Source organism: Dreissena polymorpha, chromosome 6, assembly GCF_020536995.1.
Source record: "Dreissena polymorpha isolate Duluth1 chromosome 6, UMN_Dpol_1.0, whole genome shotgun sequence".
NCBI classification, from domain to species: Eukaryota; Metazoa; Mollusca; class Bivalvia; order Myida; family Dreissenidae; genus Dreissena; species Dreissena polymorpha.
Genome location: NC_068360.1, coordinates 110,876,901 through 110,895,773, shown reverse-complemented (window position 1 = coordinate 110,895,773; position 18,873 = coordinate 110,876,901).

The window sequence follows — 18,873 nt, the reverse complement described above, 5'->3', positions numbered from 1 at the left end:
TGAGCAAAATACTACTTTTTCGATAAAGAACAAAGCAAATACGATTAGCGGAAATTAACATATTTTAATAGTAAGCAAATATGGAAGAGAGAAGGAATATATCCATACTTAATGTTACATAAATGCGACAATTTACATTTCGTTTAGTTGTGAACCGACCAAATAATATACATTTATAAACAAGGTGTATCTTAAGTCTTATTTGAAAATTTTAGGTGTTTATATGGTTTATTCATGATTATAGAGTTTATGTATGGTATAACGATATTATACATACATGCCTCTGAATAGTTGCTGTTTGCAGATACCGATAAATTACATACACAACGAAACGTCGCCTAATGGTCCAAATAGAAAATAATCTGTGACAGAGGTGGCGCAACACTCTTGTAAAGAAACATACGGCTTTATCTGACCATTGAGGCAATACAAACGGTGTACATATGATTAAAGACAACTTCCTGAAATGTAAATGTCTCTGTTTGACTGATTGTTCCATGGAGTGTACGAGACTTTACCCAAAGGTTGACGATTTTCGCGGCAAAATGTGTTGCATACAAGCCAGACCATATTATAACTGTAAGATATTAATGTACAATAAACTCCGACTGTTTTAAAATGCAAGTTGTAGAGATCCCAAATTTAGGAAAGCAGGGGCTTACACTTGTTTGTAAAATTGTTTCGATTTGTGGGGGGGGGGCGGAATATAGTGTAATAGCACGTATAGTGTAAATACTCCCTGCTAGAGGTGAATTTGCAAATTTGGAAACACATACGCAATTTAGTTCTTGCTGTCTTATAAATTGACACTTTAAAACTCAATGGAATCATAACGCCTGCAATACAGATTTAATTTTATCTTGCCCACCACACAACATGTATGATTTGGTCACCGGTGCATACCCAGCAAACATGCCCATATAGGAACCGATGTTTTCCTATGAGGGCATATCCGTTATTTTAAGTTATGTATTGGTTTGTTAAAATGAGCATATGCTTTTGGAAACATTCTAGTTCAAACGTACTCCGAAATAAAACCGACATATAACCGACACAGGTTCGGCGCTTATATGATTGTCTTTTATGCAAAGTAACGGCGCCTGATACTATTGTTATATCGGGTTAAAAGGTGTAAATGTCCGGTATTTGTTTACAATTCATTAGACACTTAAAATAAACGTTCAAGTATTTTATTTTATTTTATTTGGAGAAGGTGGGTAAAGTTGGGCTTTTTGTCGTGGTAAACAGCGATTCGGTCATATGGCAGCGTTAAGTTTACAAACTCATTCGTCTACAGGGTTAAATGGTTTGTCGGTATCAAGCAAACACACATATGCCAATAACAAGCAACTGCCCTACTTGAAACAGAAAGTGGTTTGGAGCGGCTGTATACAGGATTGCATTGTCCATTCCCACACACACTATGTTACCGAATGGGTATCGATTCCAGAAAATGTTTTAATGATAATTACTTTAAGCCTCATATCGACATTTTTGTAATAAGGCTACATGAATGCATTGTTTTTGCTCCCAGATGTCACCCTTAGTTATGGAATCTGTGAGACGAAGTAAGAAATGTGTTATTTCAAATCGGCTTGTTATAACTATTTAATGAAGCATGGCAGTTCATTTAAACATAATTACGTGATTCGAAATATTGTTAGTACATATTTCGTTTCGAGTTGAAGGACAAAACTAGTATGTCAAGTAGTTCTCAATCATTACTGGAAATTTAACTGATTGTGTACGCTCAAGGTCTACAAAGGTAAATTTGTTTTTACAGCTTAAATGTGTTATGTTGTTGAACATTTGTAATGCCTTCTATATACATAGGTTAAATCATCATTTGTACTTATAGCAAGATTAAATTCGACATTCAGGCAAAATGAATTTAAGGGTCGACCATGCGTAAAACAAACATTTCGATATGTCATGGTATCTTGAAAGCTCATTGATATTACACGTTGATGTCAATTTACAATGTAATAATATCACATACAATGCATTACGAATGTGTAAATTCGTGAACTATTCCACCACCATTTTTTTACCGATTGACGTTAACTTGAACATTATTTGCAAATATAAAGTTGCAAATATTATGCAATAATAATATAATAAAACATAAACTAATTTCACAATAACAATTTGGTTGTAGTCAACTAACATTTTATTAAAAAAAAACACAACGTAATTCTAATAATAAATCATCATCATTATGCGTCAATCTTTCTTGTGCCTGGTTATGCAGATTTTTAGATGAACATGTGGTCTTGAAATTGATAGATTTGATAGATTGATACACTAATCTACATTTAAATACGTCTACGAATACCAATGTAAAAGGCGCTATGAATTTAAGCGAACCTTAGCGGGTTTACTACACGGCTGTATGTGCAATATAGTAATTGAGTGTCATGAACGAAGCTCGCGACCCGCTAATGTGTTTAACTAAGTATGTGTCGTTTTAGTTGTTCAAAAGCAGAGTACTGTATCCATAAACCAATCTGAAACAGCGGGTAAACGAACACACAAAGCACAATTAACGAAATAACTTTGTATTTGTATTTTTATGTTCAACTGCATGTGTAGATGTCTCAGGCTTTCTAACATGCCATAGCATATGATGATCATCCGAGATCCTGGATACAAATAAGGTAAACATGCAGGTCACGGACAACGCCTGTAATAACTCTTTGTTTAGCATTTACATTTATTCCCATTGCATTCATTTCGCTTCTAGTATGACACAGAAATAGGTTTTGAGCGGTGGTATACAGGATTTCATTGTCATGGTATATGTTGCTTTGAATCATAGCGTTATTTCGTTGTTGTGATTATTACACGTTGTTGTGTAAAAGCTTGCTTGTGCATTATTTTTCGAATGCACTTGTAAAATAGATCATACGATCTGTAGTTTTGGTCAACTTGTTAAGTTGGAACACATGATTACGGCTGACTATACAGAAACAAGGCGGGAACTTTGCCCCTTGTATCTTTTAGATGCTAAAGCGCAACAAAATAATACCAGCAGATACGTGAAAACATTTTACTATAACGGAGGATTTATAATTATAATAAGCTAAATTGTTATCTTAAGTTAAAGATGATATATAGTCGAACACATTCAACAATTCATCGGTACCATTAAGCTTGTGACAGTAGACGATTATTTGAGTTTAGTGATAAAGCGTGATATCGACTTCGCTCGTAACGTATTGGGTTCTCTCGGTGTACTGACGCATATTTTAGAGCGACGATACTCCAAAGAAGACATGTTAAACATCGTATATATTAAAAAAATACTATGTACTACAAAACAAACTATAACATTGTATATGTCTTTTCCTGCAACTTACTTATACAATGGAATATTTGCGTTTCGACGTAAAATGTAAGATTAAACAATGCAGATCGATTTGAGTTTTTACTTTTCGCACTTTGATATGACTGCCTTTTGACCGCTAAAAAAAGGTGAACAAAACCTTTCGGAGTTCAAATATGCTTGCCATTTGCCGTTATAGCCAGGCGATCGTTATATATATTTTTAGCGAAGTGAATCTAGACTGACCGGTATAGCCAGATGACCGCTATACTCAAGTTATCGCTAAATTAGGTTAACATTTATGTACAGTCTTAATAGATTTCTAATTGACAAAGTCAGAAAGTCTAAATGTAGGTAGTTTAACATTGATGATACATTTATGCAAACGATACACTGCAAGTAAACTCAATTAAAAATGTTTGGCGCATTGTGTATTGTCTATTGTTTACTGTATGTTGTATATTGTCTATTGTGCACACCTCGCCTTAAACCAAGTCTTAAGTCTTAATACCATGTCTTAATATATATAGACATATCAATAGTTTATTAACGGGCTTACGAAAAAACTAGTGATCAAACTCCCAGCATCTCTTTGTTTGGCTTGACCTGCTTTGAATGTACCCCAAAAAGTATTACCCAACTGTGAACTTGAACAGATCAGATTAAGTAAACGTTTCTGACATATTTGCAGTTAACAAAATGTATCATGTTGTACTCAAGTATGTTATATAGTAAGTACACGCATATTTGAAGGGGTTACACACCTTTTTAAACATTATATATAATTTACGCTACGTTTGGCAAACAACGTGCCTAAATTTCAAATTTTACTAGCATGATATTTCAAGTTTATACTCTTCTTTCATTGAATTTATAAAAGCATATTCGTAATTTGTGGTAAGCAAGAACGATCTTTTAATAGTATCGCCATGCGCACAACACAACTCAGAGTTCATCGTATTTTACTAGGCTGAACTTATCGTTATGGTCAAATCGTCTGCTGTAAATTGTAAGTCATTGTATTGTTAGAAAGAAACATCGAATACGCGTTGTTATTAGGCTAATATAGGTTGATACTGATCTTAGAACGTATTAAATATGCTACAAATGAAAATATATAAAAAGCCTGTGTTCCTTTTTTTTAAGATGACATCATGTCGGGTTGAGAACATGTTTTGCACTTGGTTGACATGAACACGTTGCTGTGAGGTTTCTAAAACACGATAAAATGTCTGAGTTAAAAACAAATAAAACACCGTCATAATGACAGCGTATTAGGTAGATAAAGTGCGAGTATAACCATTAGACAATTTCTTCCGTTATAATATGTTACTATTGAGAAAAAACAGGGCTTTTTATTGTACTGACCTTTAAGCAATTTTATTTTCGAATAGTATTGTTATATCTATTAATTTAAAGCCCTTACAAATATTAACTCGTTACACTCGTTATGGGACAGCAAATATAAACTATAATCGTACATGCACTGACAAATATATATTTCAATACTAGTTATTGTATAACATTGACATGTTCACGTATAAGTATGGATTTTACTTAACATGTAGTTTTGTACATATAAAGGCTTCTTGGGTAAATGTGTAATTCGTATTGTATATGTCCTCACAAACAAATTATCACAGTTTGGTAATATTTTAATGGCATTGCGTTTAATGACTATTCAAATATGTGTCAATATCTATAATAAAGATAGTGCCACATATATGCTATGCCATTCAGTGTTCGGCATGGTATTATCATCATCACAATAGGTATTTTTCTAAAATTATGAATGTGTATTTTCTCTGTATTCTAAGTCGATCAATAATCCATGCTATAAATGTAGTAAGAAAAATAATTAAAAGCATTAACATGCAACTATCAAAATGAAAAGTCAGACAGTAAAGCCTAAATATCATTTTGAGAGATTGTTTATACATAAGGAATTACATGTAAAGCTCATGTGTGCATGTCAATAGCTATTGGAACATGTGTCACGTTATTAATTTATCTAAGAATAAAGCAATATATAATGGCATGATAAGTGAAATGGCATTGCTATGTATACATTTTTTTAAATATTAATTCACCGTTTTGAGACAGGTCATCAAATAAGGTACACAACCGTGTAGTAAAAGAACTATTGGTTATTTAGTACGCGTCTTTTGTGTTCGCAGGTGCAGATCATAAACCTAGAAACATGCTGAGCAAATGGACATTAGTGCTCATATATAAGGTGCGTTGTTCACACTTATATCCGGTGTATGTTTACTTCTTCAGAAAATTGTAAAAACATGAGCACTCTTCTGTAAATTATTATTAGCACATTTATACACCTGTGAAAGTATTAACGTCAAGTTTGGTTATTCATTTTGATTAGAAGAATAAACTTCCTCTGTGATTTGATGCTTCGATATGTAATACGTGAAACTCAAAGGACACTGTAAAAAGCTCTACGAAAGCATTATGTTTGGACAAATGGTAGTGCATTTAATTAAGCGTGTTACTGAATTCCTGGTTTTATAGGTTTTGTAAGCATAACGGTGATTTTTTTTTATTTATGTCCGCTCAACGCAACCAGGTTAAATATAACACACACACGTTATATAGGTACACTTTACAAAGTCTCAGAGAAACTGAAAACAGAAACATCAGTAATTTTGATTTCACATTTTGGCTGTTAATACAGAAACTTGTTACATGAGCATCTCGAGTTGAATACTGAATGCTTTTTAACTGGTGGACTCACCTGATCATACACAGATAAATACTTTAGCAAATTCAATACCAACACTACTGTTAAAAAGTAAGGAATTTAAAGCTATACATCATGTATATGTTCCTCTAGAAATATATATTAAACCTACATTTAAATAATCATAACACAACTAGTGTTGTTTGTTTTCGCCTTAATCTTACGAAAGGTGAACTATACGTAAAACAAACATATGTGCTTGCTTCGGAAATGACTGAACAGCAAAATATATGGCTTAGTGTCTTGTTTCAGTTAATCAATATGACGCTGCCTATCCTACATGACCAATGGCATACAAGTGTGTCAAACAAACTAGGTGTAAGGCATATCGTAAATATGTTTCGTTCACATAAAGAGCTCAACTACTGAGCACTTGCTCAATTCTGCAATTATTAATGTCCTTTCAGCGTTGCTGGAGTCATAAGAACACCGATAACGTTCGTATTTTCTTCTGAATTACGGCTCTGTTGATGGTTTTAGTGGTTAGTTGCTGTACTTGTGTAATGTATGTGTTCCAGAACCATGTTTGTCAACTATATGTGTATGAATCTTGCAGCTGCAGTCGAAACATACCCGGGGCGAAACATATAGGTTAATAACCAAATGAAACACTCATATGACGTCTTTTGCTTTCAACGCTGTTAAAAAATGATGAGTTATGAGTCTTACTATTTATTTAGATTTGATTTACATTTGTTGCCCACATATTGTTCATTAAATAATGGGCGAATTATAATTCAATTACAATATCACTTTATCGACTCGAAACACGTTAATTGTTTTCTCACAATGAATGGAAATAAACCCAGAAGACAATTATATATACACACAAACTCTACTTGAAAAGTAAACCTACAAAAAGTATCGATGTGTATCATGTTCATAATGTCTTAATTAAGCACAACCAACTAGTAGCAAGGACTAATTATTAGTGTTTTGTTTTCATTAAATTTAATGTAAAATAAACTGAATAGACTATAAAAATACATTAAGTTTTAAAGCTGACGTTAGACAAACAAATAGCAATAAATCGAACTTAAACATCCTTTTACAGAGTGTGTCGTTTCGTTTTTCTCAAAAAACCTATGTTACTTTAATATTCTAACTAACAGTATTGTTCAAGGCTTATATAAATAACTTGCACACGATTCAACATAAAACATGTACTGATTTTATTATCATATTCATACGTTTCTTGTAAGTAAAAAACAATTTAATTGTACAATACATGTAATATAATTGATACAATAACATCGCGTGCATGACGATATTGTTTGTTTACATGTTTTTAGCCGTTACATGAACGATACCAATGACAACGCGATATATCGAAAGATGCATGCACGCTAAGCTTATATATGACAGATGTCCATGTATACGTATAGATCTATGCATTTATGCACGTCATCAATTGCAAACGATATCGCTTGTGTTCATATGTAGATCATGTCTCTGTTAACGCAGAGTGTATGTTTCGATGGGATACTTGTATTAAATACTAATGGGCATCAAAATGGTGCAGAATCAACGGAGTTCCCAGGGGTTTACACACGGGCTGGACAGAATGTAATCACGTTAAGAACTTTATTTTGCAAATATCTAAAGCTATTGTAATACATGTGCAATAATATATAGTGCATAAAAACAGGTTTTCGTGCAGTGTGTGCCCATATCTTAAGATATAATATTTCATCCTTGAATACATCTGAAATCGGTGACAAAATTTGACGTTGCATAACACATTACCGTGTACAATGAATGCCGAAAAAAAATGATTATATGAACAAGAACACTTGTTTCGGTTCGAGTTAAAGGACAAACTTGTATGTCAAGTAGTTCTCAATCATTACTGGAAATTAAAGTGGTTGTGAACGCTCAAGGTATACAAGGGTTAATTTGTTTTTACAGCATAAAGGTGTAATGGTGTTAAACATTTGGAATGCCTTCTACATACATATGCTTCATCTATCATTGTGCACCGATAGCAAAGAAAAAGTCGACATGGAAGCAAAATGGATGTAAGGGTCGACCATACGTAAAACAAACATTGAGATATGTCAAGGTATCTTGAAATCTCATTAATATTGCACGTTGATTTTAATTTAAAATGTGATAATAACACATACAAAGTATTACGAATGTGTAAATTTTAAATGCAAATTATTCCACCAACGTTTTGAAACCGCATTGACGTTCACTAACGAGGGCAACATTTGTAAATATAAATTTGCTTATATCATGCAATTATACTATAATAAAACATAAACTATTTTCCCAATTTTATAAGGTTGCAGTCAACTAACATTTTATTTAAAAAAACAAACAACGTAATTCCATTTATAAATCATCATCATTATGCGTCAATCTTTCTTGTTCCTGGTTATGTAGATTTTCATATGAACATGTGGTCTTGAAAAAGATAGATTTGATAGATTGATACACTAATCTACATTTAAAAGACGTCTCTACGAATACCCATGTAAAAGGCGCTAGCATCAAAGCGAACCTTAGCGGGTTAACTACACGGCTGTATGTGCAATAAAGTAATAGAGTGTCATGAACTTATCTCACGACCCTCTAATGTGTTTAACTAAGTATGTGTCGTTTTAGTTGTTCAAAAGCAGAGAACTGTATCCATAAAATTTATCACACAACCAATATGAAACAGCGGGTAAACGAACACACAAAGCACAATTAACGAAATATTTTTGTATTTGTATTTTTATGTTCAACTGCATGTGTAGATGTCTCAGGCTTTGTAACATGCCATAGCATATGATGATCATCCGAGATCCTGGATACAAATAAGGTAAACATGCAGGTCACGGACAACGCCGGTAATAACAACTTGTTTAGAATTTATATATTTAATCCCAGTGTATTCATTTAACTTCAAGTGTGAACCAGAAATAGGTGGTGAGCGTCTGTATACAGGATTTCATTGTTATTGTATATATTCCTTTGAAATCATAGCGTTATTTCGTTGTTGTGATTTTGTAAAAGCTTGCCTGCCAAATGTTTTCGAATAAACTCGTAAAATATAACATAAGATTTATAGTTTTGGTTCATTGGTTGAGTAAAAGGTAACGGCAGACTATACGAAACAAAGAGTGGACATTGTCCCTGGAATATTTTAGATGCTAAAACACAACACAATAATACAAACAGATACGTTCAGACACATCAATATAACGTACGGAGGATTAAAATTCAATAGGTAAAAACGTTAAATGTGGTTATATTCGAACTGTTAATTTACTATTCAGTTATTTGTTATGACGAGTAGATGGCCTATGTCATTAAAGACATAATAGATCATAATAGCATCCAACAATGACTTCAGCGTCGATGCAGTTTTATATTATACTAAAACTGCATTCATATTACCATTTAACCTTTTTAAGCTGTTAACCATTACATTTTTACCATAAACTTATTATAACGATAATGAATTCAACCTTTGTTTGAAACATGAACAAGGCTCGTGCTTGCTTTGAACTACGCAACATTCAGTATCATGGTGAGTTGTGTAATTCTATACACTATATTACTCTCATGTATAATATAATGCCCATGGTAGCAGCGGATTGTTGTAATATGATAACATAAGGAGATATGCACTTCGTTCGTAACGTATTGGGTTTACTCGAATTACTGACGGATATTTTTCGAACGACGGAACTGCCACGAAGACACATACAACATTGTATTCTTTATAAATAAATGATGCAGTAAAAAAAAATATTACATTTGTTTCTGTCACTTTCTGCAACTTACTTATGTCATGAAATGTTGGCTTTTTGACGTCAGAGGTAACGTTCAACAACGCAGATTGATTTGGGTTTGTACTTTTTGCACCTCGAAAAGACTCTTGACCGCTTAACACAGGTGCAACGTGACTTCCGACGTGATAATATGCGTCCCATTTGTTGTAATAGGCAAGCCTTCGCTGTACGCAGGTGTAATATATAGTTGTGTTCAACTTAGGGAATCTAGATTGACCGCTATATGCAGATGACCGCTACAATAAAGTTACTGCCAAATTAGATTGAACAATATTTTCTCCAAACAGGTTTATGATTGACAAAGAAAGATTTTAAATTGAATGTAACTGATCAATATTCGTTCATGTATGCAGTTTAGCATTCATTAATAATTTAAACATATGATACACAGCACATGTATACTTAATTCAAGTATCTTTGGTTCAGTGTGTATGGTATTTTTGTTCACCTTGCCTTATCATCGAGTTACTGATGTCAATACATGTTTTGTATAAACACTTTTTATTGTTCATAACGAGAAAAGCCATATGTATCCACAACGATTCAGCTGTTAACTAAAACGACTTTTCGACAAAAGCTGTTGACCAAAATCTCAGCATATCTGTGTTTGAATCAAACTATTTACATGTACATAGAAGCCTTACCTCATTTTGTACTTGCACATATCCAAAATTCTGGTAAAAGCCTTTAAAATAATAACAGTTTGCCATGTTGTATTTAAGTATATCATATAATACGTACACATATTTGAATGGGTCACTAGCAATTAATGAACATAATATATGCTAAACGCAATGTTTGGCAAACCATTTAATAAAAAAAATGCTTGTTTAGCTTCACATATTTTTCTAATATGACGGTTCAAGTTTATGTCGTTTTGGTATTGAATCAGTATATGTATTTTCATAATTTATAGAAAGTAAGAACGACCTTAAACTAGAGTCGTCATGTCCACAACTTAATTCAAAGTCTGCACGTATTTCACTTAGTTGAAGTCAACCTTATTTACATTACGTTTGCTGTAAATTGTACTTTATTTTATCAACAGTGTTTAAAGGAACATCGCACAAAAGTCAGTATTATGCTTATAGAGGTTTATATAGCTATGTAAACGTATTGAATATGCTATACATGAACATATATGAACATATTTTGCTGTTTTTAACAGGACGTTATGTTTGCGTGTAAATTTGTTTGTGAGATTGGGTGAAATGAACAAATTGCCAATACTTTGTTATAAAAATGTAAGATATCTTAAATGTCTAAACCTAATGTCGTACTGAAAAATCATTTGGAAAAAATAACACTCGACATTGAGTCAATTTGTTCTTGTACTATATGTTATTATGGTACAACAAACAATCTATTACAGGACTGATAATGGTGCCGTCCCTTAAGCAATTTTATTTACGAATTTTATGTTCCTAATCAATAAATAAAATTATCAATATAACCTGTTACACTCGTAAGGGAAATAAAGATGAACTATAACCGTTCATCATCTGAAAACATATATTTTAATAGTAGTTATTTTATAGCATTGCAAAGTGAACGTATAAGTAGTGATTTTAATAAGGATGTAAATCGATATCAATTGCAGGCATTATTAATGTGTATTTCCTATTGATTTAGTTCTGCTAAAAACTAAAATAACATTAAACATATTTTTTATGCCATTGCGTGTATTCATCCTTTCAAAATATGTCGAAATTTTGCATGTACAAAGTGCCACGTTTATACTATTTAATTCAGTGTTAGACGTAGTGAAATCATCGTCAAAAGAAGCATATATCTCAAATTATGAATGTTTAGTACCTCTTTATTCTCCATCTACCCTCTGTTCTAAAGATGTATAACGATAAAAAGTGCGAATGTATGTATTTAAATTAAAAAGAGGAAAACCTAAAACAAACAATTTAATATATTGTTTATACATTGGGGGTTAAACATCAAATGCTCGATTTTATGTATCAATGTCTTTAAGGAAGTGACCCGTGGTGATATACTTTATTCTTATAATACAATAACAAATTATAACATGATAAGTGTAAATGGCGTTGCTATGAATACGACTTTTTGAAATATTAATTTACAATAATTTAGGCAATTAAATTTTCAGTACATCAGGATCTACCAAACTCGAGTGGATTACAAAAAGCTTGCAGCACAATACATCCATACATGCATACATTATTATTACAAACGTATGCGTCTGTGGCATTCGCAACTTCAGATCATAGACAATAAAGCATGCTGAGCAACTGGATATGACGTTCGTTTCAAACCGCGTCGTTCACAGTCATATCCGGTTTATGTTAACTGCTTCAGAAAATCTTTTAAACAAGCGCGCTCTTGTGTGAATTATAATTCACAAATGTGTGCACCTATGTTCATCTTCACATCAAGTATGATACATTGTTATTCAATAAAACAACCTCTTTGGTGAATTAAATCTTCGCATTATAATACGTTACAATCAATGGACACTCATAAACGCTTGAATGCAATGCAATATGTTTTGAAACATTGTAGTGTTTTACATAAGGTTTTTACTAGAATCATGTTTTCATCGATTTTGTAAGCATATCGATGATTCGTGAAGGTTAGTTATGTCGTCTCCGCATAAAGTAGCCAAGTTTAATATAAAATGCAATAGTACAATAGGAAACTTTTACGACACCGCTAAGAAAAGTTTAACAAAAATATCAGTAACATTTATTTCACTTACTTGCTGTTGATATGAATTCGTGTAACATATGCATCTTGAGTTAAATACTACATGCGTCTAAAGTGGGAACTACTCTGATCATAGGCATAGAAACACGTTAACACATTAAAAAACAAGACCAATGTTAAAAAGGCAGCTATTCAAAGCTCTGAAATATGTCATATCATATTACTTTTAATAATATATATAAAACCTTCATTACCTAACGTAAATAACATTACAAAAGAAGAATATGTTTAAATCATTATCTTACGAATGTAGAACTAGGCGTAAAGCCAACACACTGACGTTTATAAAAAAAATACTTAACAGCAAAATATATGCCTCATAGTCCTGTTTCGAGGTGATTGGATGACCTTTTCTATCGTACATGACAAAGGACGTAACAGTGTGTCAAACAAACTAGGTGTAATAAAAACCGTTAATATGTGTCAAGTCTGCAAGTATTAATATCCTAACAGTGTTGCTGGAGGCATGAACACACCGATAACGTTCTTAAATAACAGCTTGTATGTAGGTTACGGTGTATAGATGCTTTACGTGTGTTATGTATGTGTTCCAGAACCATTAATGTCAACTATCTGTTAATGAATGTTACAGCTGCTGCTGGTAGTCGAATCATACCAGTGGCAACATATATAGCTTATTAACCAAATGAAACACCCATATGACGTCTTTTGCTGGTGAGTTATGAGCCTTAATTTGGGTCATGTTAAAAATGCCATGTTATGGCAATATGTCATTGAAAACATAACTTACTGCATACACTAGTAATGCATATTCTTATTTCATAATGATCAATGTTATGCACTAGTTAAATATAGCTATAAGCCTTTTTACCAAAGGAATCAACGAATAGTTCGTACATTCTTCGCAAAGGAAAGATAACTCATAAAACATCAGTGTTCATTATATCAATAGAAAACATTCAACGCTTGATAAGAAATGGTAATATAGATTTAACGAAATGTAACATGCTCGTTGTTATGTTATGTGTGACACTATATTGATGCTCGTTCTTCCAAGTCCGTCCGAATCCAATCTCGCGATTGCTTATGAATGTTCCGATATCATCGCGGGAGTCACATTTACTAAATTGTGACAAAAAAGGAATTACTGGATAGTGTAGATATACATCGAGTGTCCACATGAACTGCATTTTCCCCGATGTTCAATTACACATCCGATGTTTGAATATGAGCCTCGCTCTGCGAGAATGGGGTTTGATGGCAATGTGTAAAGTATCGTCCCTTATTAGCCTTGTCACATGGTGTATACTTTGTGAAATTGAGGGATTCTGCTCATGCATTGAGAAATCAGACCGGATGATACGCACGCAACGGTATTCCACGTGAAGAACGGTATTGCCTTGTTTATATCAACGGTGAATTCCATTGTAGTCGTTCTTGTGTTTGCTCATGTTACCGTTTTATAAGGCACAAATTCATTAAACGTTTTAATAACATGAATCCAAATGTTGTTAACTTCCATAGTTTATTAACATCAAAATGTAAATTTGAAATATATAATGTGTGTAAGTATGAAAAACAGCATTTACTGTATGACATACTGTTTTAAAAACCGCTTCTTTAAATAACAGTTCGATGTAATTCCCTTGAAAGTAGTGTATGTATTTTTTGCAGTCACTGTTAGTATTTGAATTATAAATATATACACCAAGGTAAATTAAACGTAATAGTTTGTCCTTACTACCTTTTAAATAGCAATGTTTCCCTGTTCTTATTTTGTTTAGAAATGTCATCGCATTAGTTCTGAAATTGCATTTAACCTACTAATATATATAAGTAGTAATATTGATTTGGCTTCCTACTAGAGTATGCTAACAAGTGACATTACTTTATTTATAATTATATGCATTAAATGTGATGTACTTATGTATACGTCTTCATAAACGGTCTGTTATCTTCTATAATTATGTTGTATTTTTGGGCGAAAGAACTAGCTTAAATGTCTGCTACATATTTTGTTGGAAACAAAACATGTTTGTATCACTTAATATATCGAGTGAACCGGTAATTTGAACTAATTTTACATATGGCCATCGCCCCATCCTCCCCCCCAGAAGTCTTGTTTGTTTGCTTATTGGTGACAGATACATGAAATGAATTGGTCAAGAGACGAACCTTTGGATTTAAATACCAGGAGTAAAGTGCCTAGCGTGGTAAAATGCCTAGCGTGGTAAAGTGCCTAGCGTGGTAAAGTGCCTAGTTTGCTGCAACTCAGACACCAGGATGTTACCACATGACTGCTGATGCGCTCTCACGAACAGTCAACAGAAACTACAATATAGATCGACCAAGTAAGGAGAGGACACATGAACTTATACTGTACAGTGTGTTGCATACAAGCCAGACCGTATTATAACTGTACGATATAAGCGAAAAATAAACTTCAACTTGATTAAATGCAAGTTGAAGAGATCCCACATTTAGGGAAACAGAGGCTTACACTTGTTTTTAAAATTGTTTCAATTTCTTGTTGCAAAGGATAGTGTAATAGTACGTATAATTTAAATCCTCTATGCTAGGGGTGTATTTGCCAGTTTTGAAACACATATGCAATTTAGTTAAAGCAGTCGTGCAAATTGACAATTTAACAATCAATGGAACCAGATATATCTTGCCCACCGCAAAACGTGCTTGATTTGGTCACCCGTACATACCCAGCAAACATGCTCATATTCCAATGAGGGTATATCTGGTTTATAAGTTATGTATTGGTTTATTAACATAAGCATATGCGTTGGAAAATATTCTAGTTTAAACGTACTCCGAAAAAAGTCCGACATATAACCGACACAGGTTCGACCTTTAATATGAGTGTTCTTGTATTCAAAGCACCGGCGCATGTTTTTGTTCTCTCGGGTTATAAGGTGTTATTGTCATGTATTTGTTAACAATTCATTTGGCACTTAAAATAAACGTTCAAGTAATGTTTTGTATTTGTGTTGTTTTTTTAAGTTGGGCTTTTTGTCGTGGTAAACAGCATTCCAGTATATGGCGGCGTTACGTTTACAAACTCAGTCGTCTACAGGGTAAAATGGTTTGTCAAAACCAAGTAAACACACATATGCCAATAACAAGCAACTGCCCTACTTGAAACAGAAATAGTTTTTGAGCACCTGTATTCAGGATATCATTGTCCATACTCACACACATTATGTTACCGGCCGGGAATCGAACAAAGAACATGTTTGATGATAATTATGTTAAGCCTCATATCGACATTTTTGGATAAGGCTACGTGAATATATTGTTTTTGCTCCCAGATGTTACCTTTAGTTCTGGAATCTGTGAGACGAAGTAAGAAATGTGTCATTTCAAATCTGCTTATAATAACACTTTGATTAAGCATGGTAGTTTATTTAAACATATTTAGGTGATTCTTAGTACATTTTTCGGTTCGAATTAAAGGACAAAACTAGTATGTAACGAAGTTCTCAATCATAAATGGAAATTAAACTGATTGTGTACGCTCAAGGTCTACAAAGTTTATTTTCTGTTTTTACAGCTTAAAGATGTAATGATGTTAAACATTTGTAATGCCTTCTAAATACATATGTTACATCATCATTGTGTACTTACAGCAAGAAAAAAGTCGACATTCAAGCAAAATGGATGTAAGAGTCGACCATGCGTAATACAAACATTGTGATATGTCATGGTATCTTGAAATCTCATTTTTATTGCACGTTGATGTCAATGTAAAATGTAATAATATCACATACAATGCCTTACGAATGTGTACATTTTAAATGTGAACTATTCCACCACCATTTTATACCGATTTGACGTTAACTTTAACATGGGCAACATTTGCAAATATAAATTTTCAAATAGTATGCAATTATAATATAATAAGGCATAAACTATTTTCCCAATTATAGTTTGTTTGTAGTCAACTAACATTTTATTTAAAGAAACAAACAACGTAATTCCATTTCTAAATCATCATCAACATGCATCAATCTTTCTTGTTCCTGGTTATGCAGACTTTCAGATGAACATGTGGTCTTGAAAAAGATAGATTTGATAGATTGATACACTAATCTAAATTTAAAAGACGTCTACGAATACCCATGTCAAAGGCGATATGCATGTAAGCGAACCTTAGCGGGTAAACTACACGGCTGTATGTGCAAAATAATAATTGAGTATCATGAACTTATCTCACGACCCTTTAATGTGTTTAACTAAGTATGTGTCGTTTTAGTTGTTCAAAATCAGAGTACTGTATCCATAAAATTTATCGCAAAACCAATCTGAAACAGCGGGTAAACGAACACACAAAACACACTAAACGAAATAACATGAAAACGTTGTATTTGTCTTTTTATGTTCAACTGAATGAATATATTTTGCAGGCTTTGTAACATGTCATAGCGTATGCTGATCAACCGAGATCCTGGAAACTAATAAGGTAAACATGCAGGTCACGGACAACGCCAGTAATGACTACTTGTTATAAATTTATATATAATCACAGTGCATTCATTTCGCTTCTAGTATAAAACAGAATAAGTTGGTGAGGGGTTGTATACAGGATTTCATTGGCATTATATATATTGCTTTCACATCATAGCGTTATTTCGCTGTTGTGATTGTACAAGCTTGCTTGCAAAAATGTTTTGGAATAAACTTGTAAACTATAACATTAGATCTGTAGTTTTGGTCCACTGGTTAAGTTCGAGTACAAGGTAACGGCTGACTATACGGAAACAAGGCGGAAACCTTGCCACTTGTACCTTTTAGATGCTAAAACACAACAAAATAATACCAGCAGATACGTGAAAACATATTACTATAAAGAACAGAGGATTTAAGCTAAATTGTTATCTAAAGTTAAAGATGGTATATATTCGAACACCTTGGACAAATATTCTTCGATTCAGGTACTTTTAATGGGAAGTAAAAGTTCAATGTTATTAAAGAAATTATTGATCGCAATGGCATTTAGTAATTAATTCGGGGTCAATCTGTATTTTTGTTATACTAACACTGTATTCATTATATTATTCGACCTTTTAAAGTCTTTAGCCATTACATTTTAGCCATGAACTTACTTTAACTTAATCAATTAAACCTTTATTTGAAACATGAACATGACTCGTGCTTGTATTGAACCACGCAACATTCGGTATCATGGCGAGATGTGTTATTCTATAAACTATACAACTCTCATCGGTACCATTAAGTTTGTGATAGTAGAAGATTATTGGAATTTAGTGATATAGCGTGATCTCGACTTCGTTCGTATTGTATTGGGTTCTCTCGGTGTACTGACGTATATTTTCGAGCGACGGTACTTCCAAGAAGACATATAAAACGTCGTATGTTTTGTAAAAAAAATACGATGTACTACAACAAACTATAACATTTTATATGTCATTTCCTGCAACTTACTTCTACCATGAACTATTTGCGTTTTGACGTTTTGAGGTAAGGTTCAACAATGCAGATCGAGTTGCGTTTTTACTTTTTGCACTTTGATATTACTGCCTTTCGACCGCTTAATACAAGGTGAACAATAACTTTCGGAGTTCAAATATACTTGCCGTTTCCCGTTATAGCCAGGTGATCATTATACCTAGGTGTTATACATCATTGTTTTAAACGCAGTGAATCTAGACTGACCGGTATAGCCAGATGACCGCTATACTCAAGTTATCGATAAATTTGGTTGAAATGTATGTTTAGTCTTAATAGTTTAGAATTACAATTATACAAACGATACACACTGCAAGTAAACTCAATAAAAATGTTGTGCGCAATGTGTATTTTCTATATTTATTGTATGTTGTATATTGTCAATTATGTGAACATTGCCTAAAACCAAGTTCTCTCTTAATACCATGTCTTAATATATATAGACGTATCAATAGTCTTATCAACGGACTTACGACAAAAACTATTGATCAAGCTTCCAGCATCTCTTTGTTTGGATTGAACTGTTTTTTAATGTACATAAAAGTATTAACCAATTTTGAACTTGAATAGATCAACATTTAAGTTACACATTTCTAAAATAATTGCAGTTAACAAAGTGTATCATGTTGAATTTAAGTGTGCTATATAATAAGTACACGCATATTTGAACGGGTTAGACACCTTTTTTAACAGTAAATATACTAAACGCTTAGTTTGGCAAACAATGTACATTAATTTCAAAAACTCCATCCTTGCATGTTGAGCCTCACACATTTTACTAGCATAATATTTCACGTTTATACTCTTCTGGTATTGAATTTGAAACGTATATT